At 36.3% G+C, this 27,633-nt stretch overlaps 1 protein-coding gene across 4 annotated transcripts in view; it reads right to left on the reverse strand.

The window, feature by feature from the left end:
• Positions 1–27,633, reverse strand: part of AGTR1 (angiotensin II receptor type 1) — a 44,777-nt gene that overhangs the window by 15,739 nt on the left and 1,405 nt on the right. For all 4 annotated transcript variants that reach the window (XM_009201538.3, XM_009201540.3, XM_017955801.3 and 1 more), the window contains exon 2: positions 19,265–19,347. The gene's annotated coding sequence lies outside the window, so the exon portion shown is untranslated. The remainder of the gene's footprint in view (positions 1–19,264; positions 19,348–27,633) is intronic.

Genomic DNA, 27,633 nt, shown 5'->3' on the forward strand with positions numbered 1-27,633 from the left:
TAAAGTTTGAAAGACCAGCTAAATCAGTGGAAATTATACTCTCCCCATTTCCCATTAAGAACTCTATTCTCTTGCTATGAAAACACTACTGTTCTTTCTTATCTCAGAGTGCAGGCTTTTCTGTATACTGATGCCAAATGGGTAACATTTTAGTGAGACATTTGAAGTTGTGATATGCAACTCGGTGGGGGACAAACAAGGTCATTTAAAAGGTCTCTTCATTGAGAACATCAGAGTTTTCAAAAGATGCACACAGCCTTTCCTGGATAATTGGGGGTAAATGAAGAAAAAGCCCATAAACTACAAAAATTAAAAAAACATTCAGACGGAAACACTCAGAATTAAGAGTGAAAAAATATTATGAATGCTGATGCTAAATCTTAATACACAAAACCAAAGGCAATGAGTAAAAGAGCAAAGTAACTTAAGAAGTTGATGAACATAAATCAGTTGACTGCAGGCCAGGCACTCTGGCTCATGCCTGTAATCTCAACACTTTCAGAGGCCAACATGGGCAGATCTCAAGGTCAGGAGCTCGAGACCAGCCTGGCCAGCATGGTTAAACCCCGTCTCTACTAAAAATACAAAAATTAGCCAGGCATGGTGGCGTGCACTTGTAATCCCAGCTACTCGGGAGGCTGATGTAGGAGAATCGCTTGAACCCAGGAGGTGGAAGTTGCAGTGAGTTGAGATCACACCACTGCACTCCAGCCTGGGCAACAGAGCGAGACTCCGTCTAAAAAAAAAAAAAAAAAAAAAAAAATCAGTTGACTGCAGGATTTAGGATTTAGCAAGGGAAAAAATAAACTTAGAACTAGAATTTGGGGATTCTTCTTTGCTTCTCTAGAAATTGAGGTCTTGGACAAATCATTAAATCTTCATTGAACTTTGATCTGACAAATGGAAATGATATTAATACTATGAAGCCTCTACCTTGCCCTTGGAAGAGTGTTTTAAGATTATGTGTACAAAATAATTTCTTCAAAAGACAGTATATTATACCCATTCGGTAAGAATACACTAGATACAATAAAAAACAAGTGTACTAAATAGCTGAAGTGCAAAGCTAATTTATAGACCAAGAGATATATATTCAGCACCTAGAATCTTAAAAAGGACATTAATTTAATTAATGTTAGCAGAGTCTATTATCTGGCTGGCCTCACAGGAAACAAACCAACGTTTGCAGTCTCACAGGTCAGGGTTAAGGACCTGTCTCTGGCCGGGTGTGGTGGCTCACGCCCGTAATCCCAGCACTTTGGGAGGCCAAGACGGGTGGATCACTTGAGGTCAAGAGTTTGAGGCCAGTCTGGCCAACATGGTGAAACCCTGTCTCTACTAAAAATACAAAAATTAGCTGGGCATGGTGGCGGATGTCTGTAATCCCAGCTACTTGGGAGGCTGAGGCAGGAGAATTGCTTGAACCTGGTAGGAGGTGAAGGTTGCAGTGAGCCAAGATCACGCCACTGCACTCCAGCCTGGGCAACAGAATGAGATTCTGTCACAAAAACAATACAAAACAAAAAGAACCTGTCTCCATCTCTAAACTAACTTGTAACTGTCCAATTTTCTCACCTTCTTTAAGCCTTAGTCTCCTCATCTTTAAAATGGGATAAAAACAGACTCTATGCTGTTAACATAAGGTTTAAATAAAAGTTGGGTGGGGGAATTGCCATATATTACATAATAAATATTGTTACTATCATTATAAGTATTTTCAATATATATTCATATGTCCTCATACATATACTAAGTAAATTGCTTCATAAAATTTTACTTTACAGATGCAATTTGTTGCATTATTATATATGGCCAAGAAATTGATTAGAATGAGGTTGGAAGCCCTAATAATACAATAATATATAATGATATAATTTGTTATTAATCCCATAAAGCAATTTAAAGAATTACTTTTGGGGAAGAAGTGAAAGAATAAATACATAAAGTACAGATGACTTTAAGTTAACTTTATGATGGAGGAAGAAAACATATCACACTATAGACCTTTGGTTGGTGAATCAAATCTCAACTAATTAAATGACAGAAACTTTTTTCAAAATGCAGGATTCAGAGAAAAATTTTGTTGCCTACAGCTCCCCTAGTATTCATATAAGTCTCTTCTGTGAATTATCTGACTTAACATGTGGTAATTGTTGTTTTTTAATAGGATTTCATGAGTTTACTTTCTAATAATTATACAACACTATGTTGTTTCTGGTAATAACATTTTTGGTATTACTTCATTACTATATAAAATAATGGAAAAACAAATTAGGCTAAGTGTTTTTTGTACTCAGTATAGAGCAGGCAGATTTGTGAAGTTCATTAGGACTTTGTGAGAATAACATAATATGCTAATAATTTTGGATATTTTGATATGAAAAATATTCCAATTCAGAGAAAATACATTTTTGGAATCAGTCTATTCCAGTAGCTATAGATGTATAAATAAGTCAATGATCAGCTTAGAACCATTCCCTAAATAAATTACATGGTGTCTTTATATCTTATCAGAAACCAGTGTGTTCTCTTTACATAAAAAGTCATTCTTCAACTTGCGGACTTTTGGTTTAGGTTTGGAGGGTAGCTTTATCTCCTGTGAGTCAGGAAGTCACAAAAATGTCTGCTATAGAAAGAAATTTATGGGTCGAATTTATTGATTTTCTTCTTCAGAGAAATACAAGACTATATATGTATGCCCTTTGTCCGGTAAATATACACAATTACTATATTATCAAAGATGTTTTGGTTGTCAGGTTATCCAAGTAAAGTCTATTTTAACCTAAAATGTGGTTGAACTACTATTCTCTACAGTCTTTTGTTTTCCTTGTAAGTCAGAGATTCATAGCATTGTATTGTTGTTATGGTCTCTAGACATTATACATTCCAGGGTTCACATATTCAAATACATATATAGGCTGGGAGAAATAGGTGAAGTGGACATGGTGGTGAATGGAGGGCCCTCCCCCTTTCTTGGAGGGGGACCAAGGGGTCACTTCTCGGCTATAGTCAATTGTGCCAATTGTAATGAGGTGGGGGAAAACAGCTAACTTTAAAATATAAACTTAAAATTTCAAATTTCAGGTGAAATATCCTATTTTAAAATGTTTTCTCTCTCTCTCCATATATATACCCAACACTGTGGAACCTAACAGAACTCTTCTGCAGATTAGATTTAGTTAAAAAGGCTGCCAATTTTGAAACTTAGGATCCAGGCCAACCATCTCATTTTAGAACTAAGAAGAGACTCCAAGCCCCAGAAAGCTGGTGCAGATCCTCGTTCCAATGTTTTAACTAGACTGAAGACTTGAAGTATGTCTCTGTTTATTAGACATTCCCCCTTCCATTCTACATTTAGCAATTCATGGCTGAATAGTTGGAGGTTATGGGAAAACACAGAGATGTGATGAGACGAGGCTACTGTCTACCTTGATCTCACACAGCCAGCCTGCACAGTCTGCACTGCGTGAGATGAACCTAACCCAGTCTGAGAAAGCTTTCAGAACGGCAGCCTGAACTTCACCCCCACCCCTCATTGTTCTTGCTAGCAACTTATTTTTCCCTTTTCATTTTTCTAGCCTGTGAAGCATACTGTTACGTCTCTTAGAGCTGTTGCTGCTCTAAAGTGCTCCAAAGTGATGTCTCTAGGTGAGTGAATGCAGAACAGAGTCCATGATTTGGTTCTTCCTGCATACTCTTTTGACATTTACTTGACAAATATTATCTAGTGTTCAAAAGGTCATCAGTAGTGAAAGGAACTGAAGCTATTTCACAGAGCCACACTCATTCAACGGCCCTGGCTATATGACTGGTAAGGAGTTTACATTTTAAAATATTTCAAATAAATACTGAAAATATTTATTTTTAAATAGTTCTTGTGAAGTGTTTCTGAAGTGAACACTGCTACAAGTATGAAATTATCTGTACATTTATGTTTTAAGGCTACATTTGTATTTTCGATACTAATGTATTTTCTAAATACATTCACTGCAGATTTGGGAACACACACACACACACACACACACAAAGTGCATGAAGAGAACATATTGCTACACTGACTGAGGGAGTTACACAGGATTAATCCTGGATGAATATGGAGTGTTTCTGATTAATAGTAACACTTGGCTAGCGCATTCATTGTTTGGGATTCTATCCCGAATAAAACTTTCTGGACAAGCAAGTTGATTTTTCAGATTTATTGAAAAATAGTTTAATTCTCATGAGCATATTTCAAACTCTGTACAAGGACAACATGGACATGTATACTTTGCTTAATTGCTTGGCTGGTTGGAAGAACATAGTTCATGATTTCATACACAGCTCCTTAGATATGAAGCGTTGGGAGCTGCAAAAAGGCTGACTTCCTTATTAACTGTATTTCATGTGAAGAGATAACATGTCATGATTTTTAACTAGAGTTTTGGGGTGAGCCAGAAAACAGAGATGGAGAATGGTGGTCTGATGAGGCAAACTCTTGTAACTGACTCAGAAGGTGCCATGTTGAGGACTGCTGATGGCTTGATGGCTACCTCGTGAGGAGGTTCAGTCTAGAGTGGAGTATCAGTGCATGAAGGGAGTGGAATCTGCTCCAGGCCAGCAGGGACCAGAGTGAGATGAGAGAGGGGCTACAGAGTGGCACCCTCCCACCACTTCTTAGAATGAAGGACTTTTTCTGAGAGTTCAGCATTAAGAAAGTATTAAGCATGAAGTATTCTGCTGCTGGGAGGAAACTCAGTGTCCAGGGAAGAATGTTGTGGGGGATGTGAAACAAATGTAGTCTTAGCATCTGAAGTCCCAGTTTAAGTTTTCATCTCAGACATTGTAGTTTTCATCTCTAGAAGTTCAATTTCAGTCTTTTTTAAAATAATATCTCCCATGTCTTTAATATGTTCAAACTTCCATCAAGCATTTTGAACATATGAAATAGTCATAATAACCATTTAATGTCATAGTGTAATAATCCTATCATCTGTGTCATTACTGACTGGGTCTGTTTCTATTCATTTTTTTTCTTTTTATGGGTTGTACTTTCTAGGTTCTTTGCATGCCTGGTGATTTTATAATGGATGCTAAACAGTGTGAATTTTACTTTGTTGGATATTGGATGCTTTTGTATTCCTACAAAAATTCTCCATCTGTTTTCTGAAAAGCAGTTGAGTTACTTGCAAATAATTTAATTCTTGTGAGTCTGACTTTTATGGTTTCTTAGGTGGGACCAGAGCAGCAATTAGTCTAGGGCTAAATTTTTCCCATTCCTGAGGCAAGAACCTAATGAGTATGCTACCCTGATGCTCCATGAATTATGAGACTTTCCACTGTGGCTGGTGGAAATAGGAACTATTTTCTAGCTCTTGATGACCTCTGGGGCTTGTTCTCTCTAATATGTTTGGGTGATTATTTACCCACATGCACTGAAGCACAAGGGGTACCCGTTGCAGATCTCTGGGTTCTCTGTGCAGCTCTAAACTCTCTGGTACTCTGAACTCTAGCCTCCTTGGCTTCTCTGGACTCCCAGCTCCATTTCCTCAACTCAGGAAGGACCCCGAGTTCCACCTGGGTGTACCATCCCTGTATCATGCCTGCAAACTCCCTCCAGGCAGTGGGCTGGGACAGTCCCAGGTCATTTGTTTCCTATCCTCCAGCGATCACTGCCCTTTGTTATCGGATGTCCACTCTCTTGAAAACCAGTTTCATATGTATGTCCAGTTTTTAAAATTGTTTTAGATGGGGAGGTAAATCTAGTCCCCGTTATTCCATCTTGGCTGGAAGCAGGAAGTCTCTGGGTTTGAGTTTTGCTACTACATCTTACATGCTACTTGATTTTGGAAGAACTACTCAGCCTCATCCTCTCTGCCCATTTATGAAGTGGGGATAATACTGCAACAATTAATCGATGGAGTCATATAGGGGAAAACATGTTATAATCTAGATGATTAGGCAAAGGAACACTCATACACTGAGAGTGGGCTTTTACCAAAAGAACTGAAGCTGAATGAACCTACTCTCTCCTGGGCAAGATCACCTGAGCCCTTTTTTCTTGACCACACACACAGGGATAACTACCTTCTTTGTTGCCCTCTAGCCAATTAATGACCTTGCCCTTTTACCTTTCTGAACCTGCTGGCAAAGACCTTATAGGACAAATAGACAACTCACCTCCTCCCAGAACCCATGAGGCAAAAAACAAGCTTATCTGAAATGTTTTGCCAAAGCTATACCTACACAGGATTATAGTACCACCAACAAATTCTGTGTGATTTATAGTAATCAAAAGCTCATTTTTTCTTATTTACACCTTAATTTAAAATAATCATTTTCACTAAACTGTGAAGTAGAATGAATAAAACTATTAATTGAGAACATCTGCCCACAATTATAAATATATGGAATTCACTTAGTGATAATCAGTACATTAACATTTGAAAAGAAAATGATTTTTTAATGCAAAGATATCTTTCTTCTGACATATTAAAATTCCAACATACTAAAGTGGTAACGTGAGTAAAAAAATAATAAAATCCTATGGCTTTTTTATTGCATGTTTATTTAGGCCAAACCAGTATGAGGCAGCTAGATTAATTACTTTTATATTGTTAAGTACTGTACATAGTTAATTATTTCATCTAAGTTGTGGCTGAGCCAAACCTGTGAATTACTATTCATGCAGGGCAACGATGATAATTTATGTACTCCCTCTATGCTACAGCTTGTTAACATATTATTTTTGATTTGAAACTAGATGTTAAAAGTTTGCAAGAGCCTTTTAAAGACTACCCCATGACATAAGTTCTAAAATTACGGATTTGAAAAATAAGGTTGACCACATGCTATGATGGGAAGTTATTTAGATGATAGAATTTTAATAGATTTGGTATGAAAAATACATTCTCCCATGTTTTCCTCTGATCTGTTGACACTTATGCTTTGAGCCTGTGTGTGTGTGTGTGTATGTGTGTGTGTGTGTTATTCTGCTTGATTTTATGATGTGGTTGTTTTTTGGGCCCTTAGCTTCCTACACATCTACCACATGCACAAAACCTCTTTTAACCCACTCTCCCAATATGGCTAATCAGATATTTAATTGTAGCTACAAGTGCCCAATAGCTTCAAGCAGTTAGAGAGATGCTCACAACTATCAAGAACTTTTCAAGATAAAGAGATGACACTGCATCTATATTTAAAATGTGAGATCAACTTCTCAAAACTTCAATAACAGATTGCCAGAGATACTTGTGCATAGTGAAGTGAAAGAGAACTTTATATCTTTTACAGATCCAAATATTAAAAATTTAAGAGATGTCATTAAAGTAAAAGGGCAAACAAAGAAGAAATGAGTAAAAACAAAAAATGTAACTAAAAAATAAAGAGAGCTGTCATGGAACCGGCTTGCTGCTCCGGGTTGCCCTGGATGGGCAGCGTTAGCATCAAGTGGGAGTTTACGAACAAGATAACCTCAGGCCTCACCCCAGACCGGGACAGAATCTGCATTTTAAGCAAATTCCTCAGGTGACTTGGGTGTTCATTAGGGTTTGAGAAGCACTAGTCTAGAGGCACATGGAGTTTCCCTCTCATATAGACTAAAGAGCCATCCAATCGCTGAGCCCACTGAAGTGTGGCTGCCCATGGACAGAACCTGAGAACAGGACAGGCAAGTTGAGGTGGCTGGAGATTCTGTTTTCATGGGGAGCCCCTGGAGTATAAAGGAAGCAAAGCTCCAGTGAGGCAAAACTGTGTACAAAAATATATGTTTCACACAATACAGAGATCTAGCAGCTCTGTTCACAGTATCTTTTAGAGAAAAATAATATAGATCCAGACTTCTTGCTGTGACTTTGGCCAGAGTTTTTTTTTTATTATTTAGAGGAATTGAGGAACATCTAAAAGGATAGGAAGCATGCCACCTTCCCTTGAAGCGCATTCTGGCTTTTTTTTTTTCTATGAAATATGTGAATTTTGTCATCTGAATAATTTTAACTAAATTTTCCCCTTAAAATGCAGGCACTTTCTGTACAATTTCCTTTTCTTGCAGAGGCTTTCAAACTGTTCAACCACTAGAGGTCTGTATTACCTATTTTAAAAAACCATTACTAGCTGGCTGAGACTTTCAGCTTTCAACTTCAATACCTAATTGCATGTTTTAAGATTTAAAATCTCAAGACATAACACCAGGGAATAAAAAATCACAACACTTTAAGAAATGAAGGAGAAAACCGAATAGGAGCCCTTCCATTTGGAACAAGACTGAGTCTCCCCTGTTATTTCTAGTAGACAGCTGAGCACACCTTCATACTCTCAAACACGGAAATCAATGGCCAATCACAAATCATGGGAACAAAATTTATTTTCTTCAAAATGCCTACACAAAACAGTTTTTATCTCAATATATTTAAAACCCGTGTTTTAACTTCAAATTTTAAAGCATTTATTTTCCTATTGGAACAAAAGGAAAAATTAAAGTGGTTGAATTCCCATTTGGTTTACTTAAAACACCAATTTTACTGCTTTTATGAGGATTTTAAAATAAAATTTCATTTAATTAGTCATACTATATAGGTTTAAAAACTCATGTCCTTTCAGTCTTATTTTATAAGGCTCTGTTGCAATTTTATAAACTAATACATGAGACTGAGCTTGCCCGGTTAAAGTTATAATAGAGGTGACACTTGCTGGTGGCCTCAACTGCAAGTTGGATACCCCAGGTTTTCACTGCGTTCCACGTTCACCTGGAGATTTTCACTAGAGTAGTCCATTTGGGTCTATCCTCTGCCAGTAGCAGCCCAGGCTCTGAGGCTTCCAGAAACTTGAACATGAGGTGTCCCATTTACAGGGTCATCCTGATTAGAAATGACGAAACCTTTCCCTAGCATATGGGCAGGCCTCCTAAAGAACTCTACACTCATATATTCACATATTTAAGTAGAATGGTTGAAAATATTAGACATAAAAGCTGTAATTTACTGAGTATTGCATAGAGGTTTGGGATTCTGATGCTAGATTTTCATAGATTCTAATTACGCCCGCATTTCACTAAGTGGTTACATTTGTTGCCAGGCAAGGTGTAATACTAGGAAGCTCACTTCTTTTAAAAGGAATTATTGCATAATGTTCCTGCCCTGTAACGCCTCTAAAAGCATAAGGACGTTTAGTGTGGCTTTCCTCTCAGTCTGTCACTTTATTAAAACACAACAATTTCCAAGTGTTATTTGGCAGATCAGCTGGGTTCATTTCAAAGGCTAATATTTAACAGAGGGGAAAATAACTCATCCCAATCCTTTTAAAAATTGTTTTCTATGTATTTGCAGGCAAATTGCCTAGTGTTTTATATAGATCTCAAAGCTAGGATTCAAGAATAATTTTAGTAATGTCTTGCACTGCTTGTCTACATAATCAAAATGATCAATTCTACAGCAGAAGGAAACTAATTCACGGCACAATAATTTGTACTACAGACCACCGTATTTAAAGTAGTTAAGTTTTTCTTCATTTCCTGTTACATTTCTGCTGATGGCTGGTGGCATATGAATTAACAATTTTCCTCACTGAAATGTGACAGAAAAATATCTGCTTTATTCTGTCCTGAACATTCCTCTCAGAGCTGCTGACTCTTCTACTATAATTCAAAATGATGTTAGCTTATACTTGTACCCAGTATCAGTATAAACCTATAATTAAATACTAGCCCTGTGCTCATTTATATTTTTTTTAAAATGCTGCAATTGTAGCAGTTAATTAAGATCTTAGCCTCTGGTGAATTTGGTGGGTTATTTCTGGGAGAAAATGGTTGGAACCAAGGTGTCAGAATTACTCCCAAATTTGAGTTGCTGGCCCTGGCATTGGTTAGCCATTTGGGAAATTTAGGCTCAGTTTCTGTAAAGAAAATGGAGTCAATAAGATAATTTAGCCTATTTTTTTTTGTTGGATTAAATAAGAAAATGCAGATGGAGTGATTGACACAGTGCCTGACACCAGTAAGTGTCCAATGAATAGAAATTCACTACTATTTTCTCTGATCCTTTCTGTCTTCCTTTATAAAATGGCAACACAATATAAAGGCAACAATTCCAGTTATGTCTGAGTGTTGTGAGCAATAGATAAGAAAGGCCACATGTGTGAAACAGTACCAGGCACCAGTTGCTCTCCCAACAGTTTCCCCAAAGTTTTTTGCCCTTAAAACTAGATCACATGTTGGGAGAATCTCAAAGATGATTCATTCTTGGATTTGAGATTTATTTTTATTTTTATTTTTTGAATAAGGAGACTGTGCCATTGAGATTAATTCGTCTCTCTCTCTCTCTCTTTTTTTTTTTTTCCTCATCTGAATGATGGCTTAACTCTGTGACTCTACCAGACAAAATACTGCATTGAAATAAGAGTCCACCAGGGACAGAAACCATTTTCAGAGCAGTTAAAAAAAATAAGGTTAAGAAACTATTCAAATTCAGAGAACTCGAAGAAAAAAACATAATCTTGCTTAAAATGCAATTTTCAAACCTTTGATTATTCCACTCCTTGTGACTTAGAGATGTTTGTTTTCTCTAAAATGCTGTATAATATCTCTTTTCAGGAGAGAAATCAGTGGCAGAAGGATTTGAAGGAAGTTGTGATGAACTAGGGTTTTTTTTTTTTTTTTTAATTAGGAATGAAAACTTCTTGTTTAAGGTTATGTATTGCATATTCTCAAAATGTTCTAGATCCTTCCATGGCTGGTTTTATGGGATGTTAGTAATATAAAAGGTACTGGGAAATAAATTCCTGTATAGTTATAAATAACTGTATTTGTACTAGTTATAAATAAATAACTGTCTTTGTACTATTAACCAGCCTTGGGACCTGAAATTTAACCAGCCTTAGGACCTAAATTCTACTAGATCTTGTTCTCTTTGGATTATATTTCAATTTAAAGAGCCCCACATCTCCGTCAACTCAACACAACCCCATTTCTAGGAGCCTCCTTTTTAGTTCTGTGAGACCAGGGCTTCTAAGAGAGAAGTAAGGTTCCCTTGTGGGATAGGGGAGACTAGGAAAGGGAGTATGGCTGAGGGGCTCTGCTGAGGAGGACAAGGGCACTGGTGGAGTGCTCTGAAAAGGGCCTTGCTGAGGACCACCTTACTCCTTCCCTAATGTTGCTTAGACCTGCAGATCCCTGAACACAATTCAGCTTAATTTGCGAAAAAGGCATTTTGACAGGATACAGTTTGGGGGTAAGTGCCACTGTTGCATAGTGTTTAAGTATGCAGCTGTGATCTGGGTTAACAAAATTCTGGATTTCCATCAGGGTACTAGTTGTTTGAAAGTTATCCAAGTCACAAACTCGCTAACCGTCAGAGAAATATGAAGATTAAATTAAATTAATTAATACAGTCACAGGTTCTCACTAAATGAAAACTATTTTAACTATTTTTAGCACAAAGCACATGTATATATGAATACAAGGGTAAACTAACTTTCTTATGGTCCAATTTTTCTGATATTAAAATACTTTCTAATGATAGTGTTTAATTACCAATTTACTTAGATTTATAACAATTTGAAATACGCTTGCTAAAATCTTATTTGACTAAAACAGTGACAATAAGCAAGAATAATGGCATTTATTTTTATCAGACATTGCATTACTTTCCAAGTCCTTTAGGACACAGAACTTCCCAGCATCGAGCTACTATTGTTTTTCTCAAATAAAGGAAGCTGCATTTTTTTCCTCATTCTACTCATGATTATTTCTTATTTCTTACTCTGGGGGATGTCTCTAATGGAGGCTGGTGAGGCAGCTACCCATCTGGGGGAGGCATGACATCACAGATGCTTGTCTTTTCCTTGACTCCCATCTGTTGGAAATAGTAACTAAGTCCTCTGCCTAAGCTGGTAGGAGAGGAGCTGTAGAAAATCAAATTAGCAGGAGAGAAACTATTAGTCTTCATTTTCTTGTTTCCAACCTGTGAACACAGATTGTTAAATACGCCTATTCCCTAATCCTCATTAGGAAATCTTAAAGAATAGCAGGACATGAAAAAAGCATGGGGATTATGAGAAAATGTTACCACTGAAAAATAACACAAAGTGAGAATAGTTTTCTCTCATTCAGATTATTTGTACATTTTTAGAGTTAGCCTATTTGAAATTTTCCATTAAGTAATTTTATTCCTACTTACATGTGGATGGATGACACACACACAATTCCAAATACATAATTTTATTTAGAATTTTCTTATTAGACTTGAAGATAAAATAATTTAAATGGAAAAATAAGTACATGACATTTTGCATTCAGTGGTATCCCTAGGACTTGTTTGAATACATTGCTGTATTTATCTAAAAGGGCAAAGCTTTTATTAAAAATAATCTAGTGGCAATGTTGTACAGCTCTAACTCTCTACTAAATGAAAAGCTGTATTTTCAGGCCCAGAGGCACAGGATTACAGGTCAGTGATAGGCAATGCGTATTTGAAGTATACCAAAAGCACCAAATAAGGTAGTTGAGTGTCCAGAAGGAAGTGATATAAAATGCAGGTGTCTAATTACTGGAGTCATTGCCACAGTACCAGTCATTGATGACTAAATTATGCACTTGGTTTCTTGCGAAAATCTGCAGTTTTGGGAATATTTCACTACATTTCAGAGCATTTTAAGTATTTAAATCATTTAGCTTTTAAAATTCCACCCATTTCTCCTGTGCTGGCATCCATTCTAAATATGGCTCTAGTTCCTGTCAGTTCATACTCGTCAATACTTGATTTCACTTTTGTTATCCACTCTTCTCTGTGGTTTCTGAAGACCCTGGCATACTCGCTGTGCCTTGACTATGCCAGCATGTTGCTGCCTCAGGGAATTTGCATTTGCTGTACCCTCTGTCTGGAGCGATCTTCTCCCAGATGTCCACATAGCTTCCTTCTTCCTAAAGAGAATTTCCCTAAACACTCTTTTAAACCTGAAGCCTCCCTTCCACTTTCTTTCCATTTACCATGCCATCCAACATATTATAAATTTTACTTGATTGTTGTCATCTTTATGCACCGGAATGTAAGTTCTATGAGGCCAAGCATTTTTGTCTACCTTGCTCACGACTTTGTGCTCAATGCTGAGAACAGTGTCTGGCATGTAGATGTCCAAAAACGCATATTGACTGAAACACAATAGAATCTGCTGCAAACTGCAGCCCTAAGTAGGAATACCTAGTGTTTAATATCCTCTCTCAAAAGTATTCCTATCATCATGACATTTCTTTGATATTCCTATTCTAGTGGCAAAGGGAAGAAACTTTAAGGTACCTCACAACTGTTCAACATCTAACTTCTAGGTCATGATAGTTGCAAACTAAAGTGTCATTGGGATTTTGGCAGCTAAATAACTGTGTGAAACACCCAGTATAAGGCATTAAAGAGTGCTAGAATCTGTGACAAATAGGAAGGTTTATATTTTGCTCTACGTAAAACCATTCAGATTTGAAAGAGAAATTTAAAACATAGCCCTGTCTGAACAAAACTTGTCTACCTGTGGTTTCAAAGCCCTTTTTGGCTGCCAGTTGTGGCCAATATGACCACAAGGACATTTTCTAAGTCATATTGGGTTTTTTCCTACCTCCTTTCAAGTATATTCTCAGGTTTGGGTATGTGACTGACTCCATATCAGGACAAGAATACTCAGTTGATCAAATCTAATTACATTTGCTTCCCAACTAAATTGTATATCACCTTCCCCTCTTGTGAGCGGAATGGTTCCTCTCGGGTCCTTGGCATCTGATTATTGCAAACCTAATTGATTTGCGACATTTCATTAATAAAGTTAACTAAAACTAATTATACATATTGAGTAAAAGTTTCCTGTGAAATGAATTTTTCTATTTAGCTTAAGGGTTCTTAATTGTTAGACTGAACTGCTGAGGAAGACTGCAGAATTACTTTCTCTTGGGAGACATATATATATTCCCCCCCTCCAACCAATATGGATTGATGGATGGTGATACCATAGAAACCAAAAAAGAAAAAGAAATGATTAAATATGAAAGTTAAAGATACTGAAGCATTGTCCTAAGAAAATAAAACTGCAAAATAGGTCACATAGATCTATTTAAGATGCTAAATTAGGTCTGTTGTATTTGTTACATTATCTTAAGGAGTTTAAAATTCAAATTTTCAAATTTACTCACATTTATCGTTTTATTCACAGTGTAGATTTTTCCTTCAGTTAATTAGTGAATATTGTATTTCTCACTCTTTCAGAGAATATGTTTTGTCTAATTCATCCACCTATTTAAATCTAAATTCTAGCAGAAGTCCAGGGGGAGCCTCCTACTACCTCAGTTGCCTCAAACTCAGCTGATAGACTGTGAGCCAGTATTTTTCACAGGACCATTTCCAGTGTTCCCTCTTTGTTTAGTCATGTATAGATAAACATTCTGTAAGTGAAAGGAAGACTCGCATTCATTAATGGTTCAGTGTTGAATAAAATATGGCTGACCCATTACTGCTATACAATAATTTTGCACATCACATGAGATGCTCTTATGATTAATGATCTGAATTTGCATTGCTTTCACTTTCCCAAAGCAGACTGGATTTCTTGCTTTGCATTGTTAAGGAAGATACTTAGCTGTTTTATCTTCCCACTCTGTTCACTGACCAGGCTGGAGGGACCAGGAGGCAGCAAACTGCCCATCTTATTTTTCCTCTTCGATCTGGGAGTATTACTGAGGCGCAAAGGTGCAAGCTCTAGATCAAAAGACAGCTCTTACCCCTGACTGGTTTCATCTACAGTGGCTCTGTTTTTTTATGGTGTCTATACTGTGTGCAGAAGTATTTTGGCCTTGGCTAGAGGTGGGGAGGAAGAATGCTGCTTTGGATTGGATTTTGGACTTGCAATACCACATTGTTCCTGTTGTCCCAGTTCTCTGGGTGAGTTGAACATTTGTTTAGACTCAGGAAAGGCATTAAGGCCCGGTTTCAGATAAATAATTATTTTCCACTGGGTCTGCACTGTATTATTACATTTCTGAGATATACTAGATCTTTCTGGAATTTAAAAAATGACTCATACATTTAAATCTTAAAAGTCTTAAAAGGAATGACTAATTGAAGGGAAAAGACAACAGCACTCTTGATTCCAGCTAAAAGCTTTTCCTGTCAGCAAAACAGGGCCTCTAAATTTAAAAGCTATTTCTTTAAGTTCTTCCAATTGTTAAAAATATTAACATTGATTGGGTGCAGTGCAGTGGTTCATGCCTGTAATCTTAGCACTTCGGGAGGCTGAGGCAGGAGGATCACTTGAGGCTGGGGGTTCATGAGCAACCTAGACAATGTAGCAAGATCCCATCTCTGCCAAAAATTAAAAAAATAATTAGCTGGGCATGATGCATGTGCCTGTAGTCCTAGATACCTGGGAAGATGAGATAGGAGGATGGCTTGAGCCCAGGAGTTTAAGCCTGCAGTGAGCTATGATCACGTCACTGCACTCCAGCCTAGAGGACAAAGTGAAACTTTGTCTCAAAAAAATCTGTCTGTCTGTCTATCATCTATCTATCTATCTATCTATCTATCTATCTATCTATCTATCTGTCTATATCTATCTAAATCTAATTTAAATTATTATTTTCTATAGAGTTATGTGCTAAGCACATCTGGCTATATTATTTAAGCAAAGAAAGAATGTTACTGAGAATTGTGTGAATAGTAGGTTATTTGGAGTAAACATGTTTCATAAAGCAAGCTTCATTTCTGTTTATTGGAAAAAAAAAAAAACCCAGACACAAATGAGTAGCATTTATCTTGCTTTCGTTTTCTGTTAGTAAGATTCTGAGATTAATATTTAAAAATTCCAAACTGGTTCCAAACTTATCTTATTTATGCTTTCATTGAAAAATGATACTATTAAATGTGTAAAGGAAATATCAGCTGGATATGCATATCCCTTTTTCACAGCTAGTTATATAGCTATTTCAAACCCTTGATGCTTTGATGACTCAAAGACAAATTTGTTTTTAATTTTTTGCCTTGTGTAACACATGATCATTAGTCCAGGAACTAAACGTAATTGAACTGCTAGGTATAAGTGACTGGAAAGTAATTGAGACTCACATTTTATTAATGTTATCACATTAGTGACAAATAGTGACTAAGAACTTTAAGAATATAGCAGGATCATTATATTGATGAAAAATGAAAAACTACTGTTATCTGTGACTGTGTTAGTCTATTCTTGTGTTGCTATAAAGGAATACCTGAAATTGGGTAATTTATAAAGAAAAGAGCTTTAACTGACTCCTGGTTCTGCAGGCTTACAAGGAAGCATGGTGTTAGCTTCTGCTTCTAGTGAGGCCACAGGATGCTTACAATCATGGGGAAGGTGATAGGGAACCAGCATGTCACAGAGCGAGAGCAGGAGCAAGAGACAGAGGGGGAGGCATCACAGTTTCAGAGCGAGAACTCATTCATTAACATGGGGAGGGCACCAAGCCATTCATGAGAGATCCACCCGCAGGATCCAAACACCTCCCACCAGGCCCCACTCCAACACAGGGGATCACATTTCAACATGAGATTTGGAGGGGACAAATATCCAAACCTTATCAGTGACATACAATTTAATTAAAAATAAAGGCTTCTAATATGTATATTTTTATTAAAAAATAAAATAAGAAGTATTCTAGCTCTTATTGTGTTTGACTTTCCAACTGCTTAAAAAATCAATTAATTATGTCTATGCGATGGAGAAATGTTTATCATTATTAGAAAACTCAAGAAAATCTTACAGAATTTTACAGAAGGTAATGAGTAAGGAAGAAAGTATTGGCCTTTAAAAATGATCCTACATCTTTTTTACTTTTGCTTACTTGGAGCTGTCAGCAATGTCAGTAACCAAGCCAATAGCCATACATTTTAGTTCTTAATATAACTGTGGGTACTTCTTTTCATAATTTTAAGAAATCAATAACTGCAACTTTAGAAAAGCACATGAAACATTTAATCCTATATATATTTTAATATGCAAACAAACAGGAAAAACAAAAAGTGGTCTGTGAGAGCTGTATATTAGATAATCTAATACCGAGGAAATCGGAATTTCAAAAGTATTAAAAATTTCCCAAATAAGTTTAAAAGAGCAGAAAACTTTCTCACCAAGTGGCCATGAAAGTCTGCTGCATTATTAATAAATGTGTTTACAGCAGTACTGTCCAGTAGTACTTCCTATGATAGAAATGTTCTAAATCTGTGCTGTCCACTAACCACACGTGTCTACTGAGCACTTGAGATGGGGGTAATGCAACAGAGGGGCTGAATTTTTAGTTTTATTTAATTTTAATAAATTTATATTTAAATATAAATAGCCACATATAGTAAATGGCTACCATATTGGATGATGCAGGTCTATAAATTTTAAGCCATTGAATATGGTTCTTTATTTATTCGTTTAAATGTACTAATCAGGTTTTTCCCATTTGTCATGAGTAGATTTCAGCATACATTTTTTGGTCCTGTAAAACAAGCTCTGAAGTGCTGTTTACACATCACTGGTGTAAATCAATAAGAGATCAGAGTTCTGTAGTTTTAAGTTGGTAAAAGTTTTAAAGGGAGACTGCAAAGTTCAGAAGGTCCTTTTGCGAACACTTTTTGTATTTCAGTATACTGCCCATGGATTGAGATAGGGCCTTGGAGATTATTTCACAGGAAAACCAGGGAAAGGTTGATAATTAATATTAGAACTGGTATAACATCAGTTCTTTGATGAACAAAAAATAGCTTCTTAGAATTAAGTATGTTTTGCTTATTAATCTGAAACTTAACGGTTTGAAAAAGTTTAAAATTTCACAGAATGTTTTCTTCCATGTTTTGTTATTCCTAAGTAAAACATCATAGTTATTTGGGAAGCTTTGCTACCAATGCGTGAATGTTAGAAACCAAAGACTTCCCAAACACAGTAGAAGGAAGGCTGATTCCAAGAATCATTTCCAGTAAGAATCCCCTGGGTAAGTGTCCTGCTTTTCCTGCCATTGGGCTGATGGGGTATCATGGACAAAACTCCTTATGTTCAATACTTTTAGGATGTAAAATAAAGTATACTGTCTTTGTGTCATCCTAGTATATGTATCTTAATACACTCTTTCCAGAGTGGATTTTTTGCGGAAAATCTGCACAGTCCAGATTCCCAAGCTTCACTAGACCTGAAAAAAACAAAATTAGAAAAAACCTCCCAAAACAAAACATCCCTAAAGATATCCATTGACAGAACTCTGTAAAGCATTACTATTTTTATCTCCAAGATTAAAGGCATTCTAAATAGTTTTCTAACACCACCACTGTGGAGTACCTTCCAGAAAATGATTCCTACTTGCTCATCTATTACAGCAAAGAAGCAGCATCACCTCTAATATTTATCTACCCACTCAGCACCTACGTATCTATCCTCTACTTTGATAAAATGGGAGCACAACATATTCAGAATAGGACAAGCTACTCTTCATTTTCCCTGGAGGGGACTAGGAGAAGCCGAGGGCTTGTTCTTTGAACTGAGTTTTTGTAAGGCGGGTGGGGGGAAGTCTTATTAGTTAGGTAAATCCCAGACTCTTGTTATGAAAAGTATCACACAGGTCCAGGTAACAAGAGTTAGATAGACAAAGCAGTCCTGGCTAACCCTGCTGTGCTCCACACCAGGTTGCAAGAGAGTTTAATGCCCTGCCGTGTGACTCATGCTTGTAAAGAGGCTGAGAGGGCACCTCCATCTCCAATTTCATATTGTCTTTTTTCCTATATCTCATCATTGGAGGAAGGTAGAAGTTTGTGAGAATGAAATTCTGAGACATTTGGGTTTTCTGAAGGTGACAAGGTCAACGGTTAAGGTTTATGGTCTTAAGACTTCTGAAAGTGAGCACTGGGGTATCAAAGAACCGAAATGGCCCAGGAAGTAGCTGACAAGAGAGTACAGTCATTTCCCTCCTGGTCCTCTCAAGCCCTACACAGGAAGAACACTGCTCAAAGCAATCACCTGTGGCCACGTGGAGTCCTTGCCAAAGGACTTTCTCGCATGATTCATTATCAGTACATGAATGGAAATAACTTAGTAATTCTGATGTTATTTATGTTTAAAACCATATAAATACATATGTTCTTAATATGTATATTGGAGGGGATGTGGTAAGACTGGGATTTCATTATTTTCTGCTTCCTCTACTTCTTTCACAAGATAATGGTGTGTGTGGGTTCTTGTACTCTCCCCACTGCTAACACATTAGAGAAAACTGCTGACAGGCCCACTGCTGTAGATGTAAGGCATTTACCTGGTGCTGACTTTCTGGGATGGCATCAGTGAGTTATTCAGATAAAAACCCAGCCATTTTAGATCAATTTGTCAAATATCAACCTAAAAAGAAAAAAATGATTAAAGCATTTCACTGAATAGAGTCAAGTTTTTATTTTTTAATTTACAGAGTAAGCTTCAACACTGCATCTTAAGAATGTTTTTGAAGGGAATGAAACCATCTGGTTCACATCAAGAACATATTTTTCCTTATATAGAGCTAGATTGCATTAAGTGGTGGGCACAGGATCTCATCATCTTCCTGCCTGTGGTCAACATCTTCCCCAATGCCCTTGTAGATATACATTAGGCAAAGAGAAAAAGAATGTTTTAGGGTAAAATAGTGCAGTCTCATTCCTAGCCATTTCTTTCTATAGACATGGCTACTAAATGTAAGAATATGAAAATAGATTGGATTTTTACTTGTGAATCTATAGCTAAACTTGGTTAAATGATTCTACTACTTAGTATAAAGCTTATGCAAATTTTATTTTACCATAATTTTAAAAATACCTTTTTAAAAGATTACCTTTTCTGTTTTCTTTTTCACAGAAGTAATGCTAACGTGTTGTATAAATGTCAAGTTACAGGAGGATGTAAAATAAAAGTAAACATATCCTTACCCTCTATTACTTTTCTCTGCATCTACTTCCCAGAGGTACTACTAATAGTTACCTATGTCTCCTTCTAGGACTTGCATACACATGCATATAAATATGTATAATCATAAAAAATGCATACACATGCATATAAATATGTATATCTATAATTTTTTCTTTTTGTACATCATAGTGTTTTCTTCTCTGCTTTATTTATTTTACTTATTATGGCTAGCAGATTTTCTACATCAGCATATATAAATCTACCTCATTCATTTTGATGGCTGTACAATATTTCATTCATTGTACTGACACATAGTTTATTTAACCAGTCTGCTATTAATGACCCTTAATCTGTTTTTTCAGTTTTCCTTTTGGCTGCTACAAAAATGTCTCAATAATAATATTTATATATATATATATGCATTTTTGTACTTATATGAATGTATCAGTATAATAAATTCTAAACAGACTGTTGAACCAAATTGTTTGTATATGCTACGTTTTTGATAGATATTTACAAAACGTCCTCTGTTAAGGTTATACCAAGTTATAATACCAAGAATCTGGATTTTATCAAATCATTTTTTTCTTTATCTGATAAGTAAAAGGGCATATCTTTGTTTTGACGTGCATTTTGTTAATTATGAATGAGGTTGAACTTCTTTTCATTTTCTCACTGTTTCCATAGTAATTCTTCTACTAGTTTGCTCAGCCATGGCTCTTGCTGATGTTTCAATTAGGTTGATTATTGCTTCTCACATTAAAGAGCCCATGTTATGATAAGGAAACAGGAATTTTACATGTAATGGCTGGCAAAGAGCGTTCCCAGGTTTCTTGTTTAGATTATAACTTTGTTTATGGTACTTTTTACTGTATAAGCATTTATTTTTATGTAGTCAAATTCATCAATATTTTTCATTATATATAGGAGGATTTTTAAAATAAGAACTTTTATTTAAAGTTGAAGAGTTATTCAAGAAGATTGTATATAGGTTAATTTTTAGACCAACTTTAGCATACCAACTTTAGCATACCAACTTTAGCATTTAGGCATACTACCTTTAGCATTGTTATACAGAATAATGTTAGCATTGGAAGGATCTATTAACAAAATAAATTTCCCATAAAATGATTTCTCCTATAAAATATCATGACAGTGTGAATTCTGTGGACTCTTTGTGAGACACTAGTGTACTATAGAAAAAAAAAAATTACAGAAAGGGTCAGATTTATAATACCAGTCTCCAGAGAGTTAATAATAGTTGTCTAGTACCTAAAATCTAGAGTGAATTATAAATAAATAGAAATTCCAAGACAAATAGAAAGTAAAAAATATAAAATCAATAGAGATCCATTATAGAAAATTTTGTAGGTACATACAAAAGAAAGAAAAAAAATCAACCTCAAAAGCTCTTAAGATTTGTTGTATATTCTTCCTAATTTTTCTTATTGACTCCACAGATATGCATGCATTTAAAAAATATGTAAGTGATTTTACTAACAAATCAATCCTAACAAAATTAAATGAATTTCATTAAGATGCCAATAACCCAAGACCTTAATGGCACCTTGACAAGCATCTACCAGGTATACACATATATGGGATCACACTTATGATTCATGTGTTATACACTGATGTTTTCACTTACTATTATCTTTCCTTGCCACTAAATATTTTAAAATATATAAATTATATATTACATTTTATATTCATATAAAATATATAACAACTGTAATGTTCTATCATATGGCTTAAGTTAATGGAAATTAAAAGGAATGGGAATAATTGTGTGTTCTCTCAAAAATCCATTCTGGTAACTCAGTAGATAATAGGCCAGGACATACTCAAGAAATCATTACCCAAGAATCACATCAAATTCTTTTTCATTCATGATAAAGTGGCAGCAATTAACTGTGTAACTGAGGGCTGGGAGACATCATGATACAATGTGTTTTATATGAAGTGACATCATTTGAATGGGAAAGAGAGTGAGATTATTAAAGCTGGGTTAATGGAAAATTCTCATTCTAAGGGCAGGAGCATTTGAATTGATGGCAAGAAGAATTTGAGTTAAAAAGTAAAGTATATGTGCTGATAAAATTGTAAGTGTGAAGGAAAGTATACGTGCTGATAAAGTTGTTAAGTATATGAAATTTACTAGAAAAAATGCTATGCTATGAGATTTTTTCCAACTGTTAAAAAGGAAACCTTGTGCAGATTGCATTCAGCCACAGTCACAAATATTGGGGCTCATTGAAACCAGGGGACTCTTAAGGGCTATAGAGGGTGATCACTGGTACTTTACATTTTATTAGTACTAAGAAACTCTGCCTGCTATGTGTAAGATAGCTTTTGGATATTTCTCCTTCTCTCCAACTTCCACTACTTGTCATGATGGCAGCCTGGATTGATTTTGCCCTAACCCATAACTTACAGATTAGATCTTGTAATGTCAGTGGTACCTGAATATCCACAGTTCTAGATTCAAGCAGCTGGTGAAATTTTATCTCCTACAAATTTTCTCAATACCATTGAAAAAGTGGCTGCTTAGTCCTGTTGGCACAGGTTTCCCCTCAAACATGATCCCAGAGAACTCATACACACCTGTCTTGACCAACATCAATAAGCTCCTGTCAAAACAGGAGATATCTGGACAGATCCAACTGATGGCTGCCAGAGAATCTACCTGCACTAGGTGAAGTAGTTCGGGGACTGAATCATGTGGGGAGTCACTGGCTTAAAATACATCACCACTTGCTTGAGCATTGACTGGTTAGTAACTATATTCTACCACATTTTTGTAAACCATGCTTGTAGTAAGTAAACATTTATATTAAAAGCTGAAAAAGTAGTATGTAATTTGAGTTGGAATGCTGAACAGTCTATGTATATGTAGAAAACAGAAAATAACTACTTGTTCAATCCAAGAGAGAGATAATTTACTTTATAGCATGAGAGTACCAAAAGGTAAACAGAAAATTTTGGATTTTTTATGAGAAAAAATAGAGATATCAAAAGTTATTATTGCTATCACTATTATTCGAGACAGGGTCTTTCTTTGTTGCCCAGGCTGGAGTGCAATGGTGTGATCATGGCTCACTGCCGCCTTCACCTCCCAGGCTCCAGCGATCCTCCCAACTCAGCCTCCTGAGTAGTTGAGACTACAGGTCCCAACTACCACATGGTGTGTGCCATCATGCTCAGGTAATTTTTGTTATTTTTTGTAGAGATGGGGGTCTCAGTTTGTTGCCTCAGCTGGTCTCAAACTCCTGGCCTCAAGTGATCCTGCCTCCTTGGCTTCCCAAAGTGCTGGGATTACAGGTGCAAGCCACCACACCTGGGCTCAAAAGTTTATTTTTAAAAGTATGTCATCTACTATTCTTTTTAAAAAAAGCTTTATTGAAGTATAATTGATATACAAAAAGTATGCATATAAAAATATATTTTAGGGCCAGGCGCGGTGGCTCAAGCCTGTAATCCCAGCACTTTGGGAGGCCAAGATGGGCGGATCACGAGGTCAGGAGATCGAGACCATCCTGGCTAACACGGGGAAACCCCGTCTCTACTAAAAAATACAAAAAGCTAGCCGGGCGAGGTGGCGGGCGCCTGTAGACCCAGCTACTTCGGAGGCTGAGGCAGGAGAATGGCGTAAACCCGGGAGGTGGAGCTTGCAGTGAGCTGAGATCCGGCCACTGCACTCCAGCCTGGGCGACAGAGCGAGACTCCGTCTCAAAAAAAAAAAAAAAAAAAAAAAGTTAGTTAAAAGTCAAGAAAACACCTCTTCATAATTATTCTAAACAAGCCACAGGTACTGTATACTGTGTTTCTTTTCCCTTAATGTGCATCTGAATCACCTGTGGATCTTGCTAAAATGCAGATTCTTATGCAATCAATGGGTCTGGACAGTGTCTGAGATTCTGCAGTTCCAACAAACTCTCAGGTAATGCCCATGAGGCTAATATGGAAACGGACACATGAGATGTTTTCCTCCTAATTTGTAATACAATGTGTCTCTAAAGGGGGAATGAGAACCGGGAGAAAAGAAGGTGTGGATGAAATGTACAGATTTCATATGCCCCTTGGGTGATTCCAATATTCTTGTCGTCTTAAGAACCACCGGTTTGATATTTCAACCTTTTATTCTTTTAAATTTTTCTTTCCTTAGTCTTTTCTCCACTGTACCCTTGCCACTGCTGCTGTAGACTGAAATACTGTATTCATGCTTAGCTCTTCAATTAGCCAGACAAAAGCATCAAATTCGTCATTGTGTGTAATAGGATAGTATACCTAAATTAGATTAGAATTATTTATTTCTTAACTTTTTTTTTTTAAATATAAGGGTCTGAAAATGTATTTAACATTTTCTATAGTTTTAGCCAAAAACAAACAGGCAAGCAAGTGACTTCGTGGAACACTTAGTAAAAGGAAACAAGGATGCGTTAGGTGCCGTCTATACTATCAAAGGAGTTATAATCTCACGAGGAGGGGAAAGGAGCAGTGGTTATTACAGAAGTGGCCAGAACCAAACAGTATGACCACTTTAGACATTCTGTCTGGTCTGAAAGGCAGGACAGAAGGAGGGGCCATTTTTAAATGGCTTCCCACCCTACTAGCATTAGACTATTAGAGACCCATGCCAAAATATGTGCTCAGTTTGACTACTCTATCTCTACGGCAAAGACCATTTTTATACTTTGGCGTGTGTCCTCAGGGCCTAATATCACTCAGATCCACAGTATTTCCTCTGTAAATATCTGCAACTGTTGTTGATATATTTTATAGACATAATTCTTCATTTTCCAAAGTAGATAAGAGAAGCTTTGACTAATATAGAATGAGAAAATAACTAAATAAACGTAGCAAATTGGCAACAACAAATTCTCTTTAAAAGTACACAATCAGGCCGGGTGCCGTGGCTCATGTCTGTAATCCAGCACTTTCGGAAGCCGAGGCAGGGAGATCACTTGAGGTCAGAAGTTTGAGACCAGCCTGGCCAACATGACGAAACCTCTTCTTTACTAAAAATACAAAAATTAGCTGGGCGTGGTGGCATGCACCTGTAATCTCAGCTACTAGGGAGGCTGGGGCAGGCAAATCACTTGAATCTGGGAGGCAGAGGTTGCAGTGAGCTGACATCATGCCACTGCACTCCAGCCTAACAGAACAAGACTCTGTCTCAAAAAACCAAAAAAAAAAAAAAAAAAACAACAACAAAAGTACACAATCATATGTGTATTTCTCAATATTCTTATTTCGTAGTTAAGCATACAGAATACTTAAATCCATTGATCTAAATAAAATTTCTACATTATTTGGTGAAGATGAAGGCATCTATGTGTGTCTAAGTGGATGAGAAATCACATAAAAGTTGACTTAAACTGAAGGATTATTAATTCTATGATTTTAAGTTTGAAGAACATCTAGAATTGGGACTTGATATAGGAAGGCACATTGTAATAATAGGAAACAAGGCACACTCATTTTTTTACCCATTTTCCAAACTTTTAAATGTTAAAAAAATAATTAAACGTGAGACTAACAACACAATAAAAATATTCTTGGTAATAGGAAGGAGACTGATAATCACTGACAGATTGTAGACGTTTGTTTCTACTTAAGACAGTTAGAGAACGCACCTATTGAGGAAACAAATATAAACAAAACAGAAACAATTCAAACCCTTCTAAATTAACTATAAGAATAATGTAAAGGAATGTAATCATACAGCATTTACACTACATAATGAATTTTTCTGTTACTTAAATGTTTTGGAAGACAATTTTGATTTTCATATGCAAGAAATTTTTTCGAAGCATCTGCTATGATAAGAAAGAAGAAAAATCAGAAAGTAAATATTTTAATGTTAACACAACCACAGCTAGCAGCAATAGTCACTAGTCCTTTTATGACTGTTCTAAACATATACTCTGTTTTCTATTTCCAGTTGTCTAATTTGTCACTAATGTAATAACTAGGGAAACATCCGGCAATTTATAGTTCTTTAAATTATAAGACTTTTTTTTTCTGTGATTAAAATATTGTATTTTAGAGTTTTAATAGGATTATGGTAGTCACTTTCCAATTCAGTGGAATACTACCTTAAGTCATATAGATATTCCTTGATTTAAGATGGCTTTATATATTAAACTATTAAAAAGTTGATTTTTAGAAGCTAAAGTTCATATTATGAATAAAACAAAATGTAAAGTGATAGATAAATTTAGGATACAAATCGATCAAATTTACTGTTGCTTATCAGAGACCTGAGTATACTGCTTTAACAAGCACCTACGTGAAAAGAAACACAAACCACATAATCCAATGATCTTAGACAATTTTGAAAAAGAAACATTAAGACTATTTTGAAGAAAAATAATAGCATTTTCCAATCATTATGAGTTGGAAAGCTGATTTGTCAGTTTGCTAGATAACATGGGAGAAAAGTGTTCCTAAGCTAGGCTTGGACACTTGGTCACATTTTGTTGCTCTGGCTCCATATTTGTTTATTGCCACAGCATATCTTCAAAACAGCATTTTAATCTTTACAACACTTGGGCTTACTGCAAACTTCTAAACACCATTCTTAATTTGGTAGCCTACTTGGGAGACTCTTTGGCATTCTCCAGTTACGACCGAGCAGAAAAAGAGCTAGGTAAACTAATAAGCATGGGGCTAGAGGGCAAGAGCTTGCATTAAGCAGCCAAAACACATAAATGTGAGGGGTCACTATTTTTGTCCCTGTAACAAATTCAAAGGCAAAATACAGCAACTCTCAGTTATCTGCTTGAAAGGACACTGTGGCAGCACAGATAAAATGACAGCAGACATGCATCATGCATTTAAACTATGAGTTTTAAATTCCTTCTCAGCTAAGTATTTCACCTGGGCTTTGGGTAAGTAGCAGATTAAACTTTTCTTCCTTAATTTTCCCTCTAGCATAGGGGAAAATGAATCATTAGTATTAATTAGTCGTAATCGAAATAACAACAGCAGTCATAAGTAGCAGCAGGAACAAAAAACCAAAACAAAATTATATACACAAATACACAACTCTGACCCCAAACTAGAAAGAAGGAAAAGAAAAGTGAGAAACCTGAGCAACCCACAAATCTGCCCTTTTTTGAATACTGACCCAGGGTAAGAGAGAGAAAGATTTAAGCTTAGAATGCTGTGGGACAGCAGCGTTGCCGCAGCACCAGTGACTGAAAGACATTTTGCAAATCGCAAGGAATATGACAAGTCTTCCATTGGCATCAGTGGAACCGGTGGAAGGAAAACCATTTTCTTCTGAGTTGGATGATGGAACAGTTGATTCAGTTTAAGGTCAAAGAAGAGCAGAACCAGAAATCAAGGTCTCAGGATGGGAACAAAGAACAATGAAGTCAGGGAAAAAAAAGGTGGCGGGGATAGAGAGTGGATAACAGACGTGAAACTAAGAATCACAGAACTTAAGCAAATGTTGAGACCTAGCAATTATGATGGGCAGTTTCTATAACCTAGCCTTAAGCTTAGACTTTTATTTTAAAGCAATAACCAAAAAACAAAAGGAAGGAAGGAATTATATCACTGTAGGGGACCTTATGGGCAGAGACTTCAGGTTCAGAGTTGTGAAATAATGCTCCTACTATCACACAGCAAGTTAAGTGGGAGTCTCCATTTCCCTTCTCCCCATGCTTTCCTGCTCCTACACTGTCAGGAAGGGTGGTGAAGAGGAAGCAGAAGGTACCAGGGCACCCGGGAATACAT

The sequence above is a fragment of the Papio anubis genome, chromosome 2, assembly GCF_008728515.1.
Source record: "Papio anubis isolate 15944 chromosome 2, Panubis1.0, whole genome shotgun sequence".
Classification (NCBI taxonomy): Eukaryota; Metazoa; Chordata; class Mammalia; order Primates; family Cercopithecidae; genus Papio; species Papio anubis.